This window comes from Cervus canadensis, chromosome 29 (assembly GCF_019320065.1).
Source record: "Cervus canadensis isolate Bull #8, Minnesota chromosome 29, ASM1932006v1, whole genome shotgun sequence".
In the NCBI taxonomy this organism is placed as follows: domain Eukaryota; kingdom Metazoa; phylum Chordata; class Mammalia; order Artiodactyla; family Cervidae; genus Cervus; species Cervus canadensis.
The window spans coordinates 14,757,738-14,766,904 of NC_057414.1; positions in this window are offsets into that span (position 1 = coordinate 14,757,738).

The following is a 9,167-nucleotide window of genomic DNA, read 5'->3' on the forward strand; positions in this document are numbered from 1 at the left end:
CATCTAGAAGTTCTCAGTTCATGTACTACTGAAACCTAGCTTGGAGAATTTTGAGCATTACTTTGCCAGCATGTGAGATGAGTGCAATTGTGTGACAGTTTGAACATTCTTTGGCATTGCCTTTCTTTGGGATTAGAATGAAAACTGACCTTTTTCAGTTGAGCTATTTCAAATACTAAAAGATGATGTTATTAAAGTGCTGCACTCAATATGCCAGCAAATTTGGAAAACTCATCAGTGGCCACAGGACTAGAAAATGTTAGAAGGAATTGGTTAAATGTATGTAAGGAGAAGACCAGCCAAGGCTGTGAGAATAGCCTTCCCCATTTTACAGATGGAAAAAGGGTTGTGTTTTATATATGTTGATTTGAGACACCCATGGAACATTTGAATAGCATTATCTTTTATACAGTACTTAGATCTCAAAACTTTCTTCATGTGTGAAATAGCATTACCAACCTCACAGGTTGTTGTGACAATTTAATGAGGTAAAGTATTTAGAGCATTAGCCCAGTACCAAGTTCACAGTGTCAACTAAAAAATACAGTCACAACTGAAAGTTGAGAATTATATTTATTTGATGGGCATTTTAAAGACTTTAAGCCCCAGAGGCAGCATCCCAAGTAGCCCTGAGAAACTGCTCCAACGAGGTGGGGGAAGGAGTCACATTATCATTATTTTTTTTTCTAGAAGATTGCCTTTTTTTATTTTAGGAGTCAGATTATATAGACGTTTGCAACACAAAGGGCAGGTCATCTGAACATCGAGGATTATTGTTAATTAAGGAAAACCAGACATCTCAAGTTAAGGAATTTAGTGCTCTTCTATGTATGGAAAGAGGCAGGCATCTGGGCTCACTGAATTCATTTGTTTCCTAGGCATCTTAGCTAGCTGGGGCCAAATCCTGCTTCCGGATTGTTGGCATCCCTAGTCCCTGGTTCTGCACAGGGAGCGGTGGACGGGACTGATGGCGTGTGCCTTCTTACATCCTCCCAGCTCCTCAGGGCTCACTCTTGCTGCTTACAAGGAAGTGACTGTGCCTGTCCAGTAGCCAGCACTGTTCCTAGGCTCAGGGATTCACATTTGGAAGGCTGGAAGCCCTGATGGTGTAATATCCTTGCTTACCTCTGTGGCAGGAAACCAAGCATATTAGTTAGAAGTGTTTTTTTAATAGCACTAGAGAGAGAGGCCTAGACTTTAATGAGAATATTGAGAGCCCCAGAACAGAGATGTGCCTAGATTTGGGACAAGCTGATTTTGATGTCTCTGAGACTCCATCTCCTTCTCTGGCCATTGCTCTTGTATCTGTGCAGATTTTTGCTAAATGCATCTGCTTCTCAGGTTTGCCCAGCAGGAAACATGGTTCCTAGAACTTGCAGTGTCTGTGTTCAGGTGTCCAGAAAGATACTAGTGCCTTTTTTTTTTAATTTCCCAGGAAAAATATGTGATTAGATTAGGTTCTAATTGGACTAGATCAAGGTCTCACCCAAGACTAGTCAAATGAGGGGTGAACAAAGTCATATATATTGTAGGTACCGATGAAATTGGGCTTGGTGGATCAGATAGTAAAGATTCTGCCTGGAATGCAGGAGGTTAAGGTTCAATCCATAACTCAGGAAGATCCCCTGGAGAAGGAAATGGCAACCACCCGGGTATTCTTGCTGGGAGAATTCCATGGACAGAGGATCCTGGTGGACTACAGTCCATGGGGTTGCAAAGAGTTAGCCATGACCAAGCAACTAACATACACACACTGACGAAATTATGTATATGACAGTGTGGCGGAGAGAATAGTGTCCAAAAACAGAAATTTAACAGACCAAACCTTAGGTGTTCACTTTACTTTGAGTCTCCTCTGTGTGAAATATTACCTTATTATATGTCTCAGGCTCCACTGTGTCCAACTCTTTGTGACCCCATGGACTGTAGCCCACCAAGCTTCTCTGTCCATGGAGTTCTCCAGGCAAGAATACTAGAGGGGTTGCCATTTCCTCCTCCAGGAGATCTTCCTGACCCAGGGATCAAACCCGGGTCTCTCCATTGCAGGTAGATTCTTTACCATCTGAGCCACTAGGGAAGCCCAATTATATATTTTAAGTACATTTCATCCTCTTATGTTTTCAATGAATATAGAGATAATTTTTTACCATCTTCTAACTAATATCCACCTTAATGACTTCTGTATTCTGTTGAGAATTTAGGAAACATGCTAACTAACACTGATTCTCTTAAGAGTTTCTTTGAAGTAATTGTTACTGATAATCTTACTTTTATCACCAATAAGTTTGCTTTATTTAACTCTTTGTTTCTGATTTAGTGATTAAAATTAACTGAAAACTGTGATTAGAAGTAAAAGAATGCTAGTAGAAAAAGGTAACTAAAATACTGATATTCTCAAATAACTTTTTAAAAGATAGTGCATCCATAAAATAAGAATATAATGCCATAGGAAAAAGAATGCTCAGAGAACAAAAAGTAGAACAGAAAGACAAAAAGAAAGAAAATAGAAAAAATAATTTAATGGTTCATCTATCAGGTTCAAAGTGAAGGAAAAATCAAAACAATAATACAACAGAATTTTTCATAATTGCAGGGTATTTGTTTCCAAATTAGAAGGATTGTCCAATACAATACTGAATGTCTAATACCACAGATGAAAACAGGCTTAAGCCAAGATAAAATTTTATAATTTTAAAACATTTTATTACTAGAAAATAATAGAGAGATTCTAACAGCTTCTTGAGATTAAAAAAAAAAAAAAAAGATGAAGAGGGAATCATATTCATTTACAGTTGCATCTAACTGCCCATTAGCAACATCAAAAGCTAGAGGACAGGATATGTTCCAGTGTCTCCTCATTTATAGTCTATGAGAACTTGAATAGAATTTGTATCATACTGTTATGTGAAAAATTATATAAATCTCAATGATGTTGAGTTGGTTCATAATGCTTTTCAGGTCTACTATATCCTTCTACTTCTCTATATTTTCATTCTATTAATTTTTGAGAGTTTGATATTGAAACTCCAACTAGAATCTTAATTTATCTACTTAAAGAAATAATTATAATATATAGTGGAACTGTGTGTAACCTTGTGCTGTATTTTCCAAGTCACTTATAAATGTGTTATATTTTCATAATTTAAAAAATAAAAAATTATAAACTGATAATAACAGCATAGTATGTAGCTTATAGTAAGTATTTAATACACACCACTGAACATCTTATTTTCCTCAAAATAAATATCACAAGAAAAGAAAATTAGAGGACAATGGAGAATTGAATTGCAACTTCTGAAGTAAAATACATCCAACTTAGAATCTGATACCTAGCCAAATTATCAATAAAATGACAGCATAAAATACACATATTTTAAGATATATGAATTCAAAAAAATATATCTCCTATATTCCTTTTCTTAGAAAGCATAGGAGGAATGCTCCATCAAAGTCAAGTGTTCATGCTCAGTCTTGTCCAGCTCTATGAACTATTGCCCACCAGGCTCCTCTGTCCATGGGATTTCCCAGGCTAGAATACTGGAGTGGGTTGCCATTTCCTTCTCCAGGGGATCTTCCCAACCCAGGGATCGAACCTGCATCTTCTGCATGGGCAGGCAGATTCTTTACCACTAAGCCACCAGGGAAGCTCCATCATAATTGAAGAGTACACCTAGGAAGAAGTAGACATGAGATTCAGGAAAGCAGGACTTCAACACGGGAGAGGTAAAGCCCAGGAGGATACCAAAGGCGAGTTGCAGGATCCCAGTTGTGCAGCAGGCCTAGAGAGCAGCAAGTTCCAGTTAGGGCAGGAGAGCAGAAGGTACCCAGAAGGGATGCCTTCAGGAATAAAACATTGATAAAAGAAATATAAGTATAATGTGCCACTTTGCTTGGCAGTGAATAATAAATGGAAAGTGATAATAATAAAAACACAAAATATAACTTTAACAAGAGAATATATTACAATTCTGTTTGAAGATGTGGGTGGGATGGGGAGAAATGTGCTCAGTGAAGACTGTGGGAAATAGCTAAATTCTCCCTTTTCATAGTTGTGAGAATATAGAGAATATCTAAAGTTGAAACATTAATACTACTGTAGGTGTGTTATTTAGAATTATGGAAGTAAAAGTATCAAATAAACTATCAAGAGTTCACAGTGGTTACCTCTTGAGAAAGGGAGTTGTATGAAGAGTGAAACAAGAACTTGCTTTTCATCATGTCTTATCTGATTCTTTGAGTACATGATAAAAAACAAGCACCAAATTTACAAAGAGAGAAAGTCATGGTCCCTGCCAATTACCAATTTTTGTTAAGAGAAATATTCAAGAAAGTCATGTGAAGCTTATTATTTTTAAAAATTTACATGTTCTCCTGTTCAGTAGTTGTTTTCAAATACTCTGTTTTTGTCAGTTATCTCTGTGGGGACACAGCAGTTTCAGAATTTACACTTGAATGACTAGCGAAGACTGAAGAGAGTAGATTTTCTGAAAAGCCCTTTGATATTTTATAGTCAAAATGAGAGGAAATCTTCTTGTGAAAGACTGCTGACCTACAAGAAGTAAAGTTTTTAAATATCAATTTACCCAACTACTGCTACATCCCATTCTTAAGTTGTTTATATGCAAAACTGTATAACCAGTTATAAATTATATATTTTTGTCATTTGGATTGGGAAAAGGTGAATTCTCCACACACTGTAGCATTCATTGAAAACTTGTACTTGTTTCATCAACAGACCTAAGATGGACTCCCTAGAAAACATGGCAGTTCAAAGGACAAAGGAACCCATGTAGAAAAAGAGGCTAACAGTGGGATTACCATTTATTTCCAGACTGACCACACTGAGTGTCTTTTCCCAGGAAACTGGAGCAATACAGCTAAACTTGCACTTGAAACATGTACCACTAAGCGTGTAAGACCATATTATTGGAAAAATCCTCTTGACAATGAGCAGATGACTGAAACACAGCTCTGAAAATGTTCAGAAAGTCTGTATTTATAAAGCTTTGAACATTTCTGAAAATTTCTGGAATAATTTGCCACTCACCCCCAAAACGTGGAGCTAGAATCTGAAACCTGGTCTTTGCCATAATAATTATAAGTACAGACCATCTATGTACCACAGGCAAAATACCACATGACTGATGGTAATCTCCACTCGCCTTCATTTCCTCCTCAGATCCTCTCTCCTTCCCTTCCATCCCTGATCAGGGCCCTGCTTGGACAGGAAGGGCTGTCCTGTAGAGAACGCTTCAGTGACTGGCTTCCAATTAGGTTAGATGTTTGGAGGTGTTGGAAGGAGATGGACTGCAGGACAGACGTGCAATCAGTGGGCAGTTCATTCCTCTGGTTCCTAAGTGCTGCAAGTTGACCGCATCCCTCTAAGAAAGTCACAGCTTGTGTTGGGCAGCCCTCTCCAGGGTCTCTGTAAGCAGCCCTTCCTGTCTCCCGTCCAAGCCTAAAGGCGGGAATGCTCCTCCTTACTACCCGTCCTCGGATACTACATCACTCGCTGCTGCTGTTCTGAAAACCCACCCGTATCGTCGTAAACAGTTCCTCCCCTCAGCTCTCCTCATTAGCAGTTCGTATGAGTGTGTATGAATCTGTTTCCTGGTGAAACCTTTATAAATGCACACACACAGTCTCATTTATTTCCCTAGGAAGACTTCGCATATTATATCCCTTCTACAATGAAGAAACCAAGAGTAAGAGAAGTTAAACAATTTTTCAAAATCTAGTAACAGTGTCAAGATTCAACTACACTGCCTCTAGAGACATTTATTCAGGCGATGAGAAATCATGTCTGCACCCCAGAAAGTTCTTTTTTCTTTTTGAATTTGGCTGCCTGAGGTCTTCATTGTGACGCAGGGTCTTCCTTGCATCATGCGGGATCTTTCTTTGTGGAACATGAACTCTGGTTGCAGCCCACGGGCTTCTGCAGTTGCGGCGCATGACAGGATCTTGGGTCCCCAACCAAGGACTGAGCCCACCTTCCCTGCATGGCAAGGCAGATTCTTTACCACTGGACCGCCAGGTCATGTCCCCTAGAAAGTTCTTAAAATTTGGAATCCTGTGGACTTTGATTAACATCTCAAAAACTTTGCTAAGGATGCTTAGTGATTCAACTCAATAATTGTCAGGGAGGAAGTCAGCAGTTACTGGAGAAACAGTTACTTTGATTTTGGCCAAACACTCAGGCTTCTGACCAAAAAATAAAATAAAATAAAGCATGCTGGATAGAGTGGTACACGGTACCCAGCAAAGGCCCCTGTTGCCTGTCATTCACTCTGCTTATTCATCTGTTATCTCCAGCCTCTCCTCCCCTTTCTTCAAGCTGTTAAATTGAGAACACAACTTTCTGCAGTCCCTTCCTCTTATCTTCCCGCCCCCCTGTCCAGTTTGTGGAGGTCCTTACTGGGATTTTACTGTTCTAGAGCTGAGCCATCAGACTGTAAATCATCCTGGAAAAACCGTCCATCTAGGTTCCATTTTTCTGCCATTTGGCAGTGGGGCAAACATGAGGTTAACGAGAGAAGGTAAAATGATAAGAGCTGGCTTAGTTTAGCTCTGTTTCGTCCCTTTACCTTTTCTTCTGAGTCATAAAGGTAAGAAAATAAGAGTTCTCGTATCACAATGGTCTAGTTAAAAGTAGTAACAGTAATAAATCTAACAACAAGAGAATCGACTGCCATAGAGGCAGACCCAGTGCTAAGTGAGTCTCACTCAGACATGACCTCATTTATCCTGTATAACAACCCGATGAGGCAGGTATTGTATCACTCCATTTTTTAGCCAAAAAAACCCCCCTGAGGCTTAGGCAGATTAAGCAGTTTGCCCTAGTTTCACAGCTGAAAACTAAGTTCAATTGCAACATTAGAACGTGTGCTCCAAGCCACTGGGCCTCCAAGTCACTGGAGGAAGGCCTGACTCCTGAGCTGGTGGGTCATGGGTGCAGTTTTACATTGCAGGCCACTGGTTGGGTGGTGTGATTGAGTCACTAGAGCCTTGTATGTGTCCATCTGTCCATTCTCAGAGAGCTAATGAAGTGTTGGGTAAATCATCAGGAAATCAGGTAAATGAGCTTCACTATTGGAGCTTAACTCTGACATAAATATCACCACTGACTTGATGGACATGAGTTTGAGCAAGTTCCGGGAGTTGGTGATGGACAGGGAAGCCCGGTGTGGAGTCCATGGGGTCACAAAGAGTCGGACGTGACTGAGCAACTGAACTGAACTCACATATTCAACATTGTCTCCTGAAAATATTACTCTGTGAAGGGCAGTAGAAAAAGCGATTATGTCAAGTGCTAGGAAGCCCACACTTATTTTCCCATGTTATTTACTTCTCTTGGTATTTAGTATAAATGGTTGTTGCTGTTTAGTTGCTAAGTCATGTCCGACTCTGTGACCCTGTGCACTGTAGCCTGGCAGGCTCCTCTGTCCATGGGATTTCCCAGGCAAGAATACTGGAGTGGGTTGCCATTTCCTCCTCCAGAGGGTCTTCCTGACCCAGAGATCGAACCTGTGTCTCCTGCATCGGCAGGTGGATTCTTTACTGCTGGGCCATCAGGAAAGCCCAATATAAATGGTAAGAAGGCTTTAAAGCTTGAAATAAATCCCAGGTGTCCTTCTAAAAGGCTCAAAAGGAAAAAAAGTGTTTTCAAAAATGTGCTTCTTTCCATTTTAAGTATTATATATTGGTTAGACATTAACCCACAAGGAAGTGATTTAATCTGTGTTGTCTTCTAATGAAACTATTGTCATGCTGAGTACAGAAGTCTGGGTTTCCTCTGGACACTAAGAATTTATTGTTCTCACATGTAAAATCTAACTTGATAAGTCCCCTCTGTTTCACGATTTTAACATCAGGCTCTGGTTAGGGATTTGATTTGATATGCTGTTCCTGTCAGCTCTTGTGTAGCCTACTTTTTATCACAGTTCAAAGGGAGTACGTGAAAGACTTGCTTATGGTAAGTAGGTCACCAGAGACATATGTCAGACCTGAGGAATCCTAGAATTCCTGCTACTTAGAACGCTCTCCATGGTGATCTGAGGAGCTGGCTCACGACTTAATAATGTTGTTGGGTGATACCAGCCACCTTGGGAAGGCATAGAACCAGTCATACCTCACTAGGGAAATCTGCCTAAGAGGTACCGATCCCCAGTGGACCTCATTAGAGAAAATTCATACAAGCACATAGCCTGCTTTTTCTAGTACAAAGAAGTGGCATGAAGTTAGAAAGCTTCCACTTAGGAGACAGGAAATGTTCCAGTTAGAAACTTGCATTCCAGCTCACGTTCTCAGAAGTTTATAAGACAAGTGTGTTAGTTGCTCAGTCATGTCCAGCTCTTTGTGACCCCATGGACTGTAGCCCACCAGACTCCTCTGATCATGGATTTCTCTAGGCAAGAATACTGGAGTGTGTTGCCTTTCCCTTCTCCAGGGCTTCTTCCCGACCCAGGGATCAAACCCAGGTCCCCTGCTTTGCAGGCAGGTTCTTTACCATCTGAGCCACCAGGGAAGCCCTTTAAGACAAGAAGGCCTTACAAAAAGATACCCTTAAAAAAAATTGTGACCAACCTGTTTCCTTTAAGGCCAGGCTATAACCAATCACATTAGACTCTATTTATACTGTTCTGTTCCTATCAATATTGTTTCTCAGGATAATAACACATAACTGTTCATTGTTTGATTTTTCCTTCATAAAATGGCTAAGTACTGTGACTTGATTTTCTCAATAGACTGCATCCATTTTATAAATATTAGATCAGTGATGGACTTCTTAAAGACAGGCCATTGTATTAAGTCAGAGAAGTGAGAAATTAGCCAAGGAACAGTTCATTTCGCATAATATCAATGTTTTCTAACTTATAGTCTAATCAGCTCTTTGAATCTACATTAATTGCATCAAGAAATTCTTTACCCTCTAAAAGTTTGACTTTAATCTTCATTGGCTATCATTCAAATTTGGCTCTTGAAGGAAATAAAAACAAAATTATTTATATCACAACATTTAGGTGTTTATAAATAAGGCTCTTAATTATAATCTTTATTTACATATCAATTACTACAACTTGATTCTGACATAGAAAATAAACTTATGGTTATCAAAGGGGAAAAGGGGTGGGGAGGGATAAATCAGGAGTTTGGGATTAACAGATGTG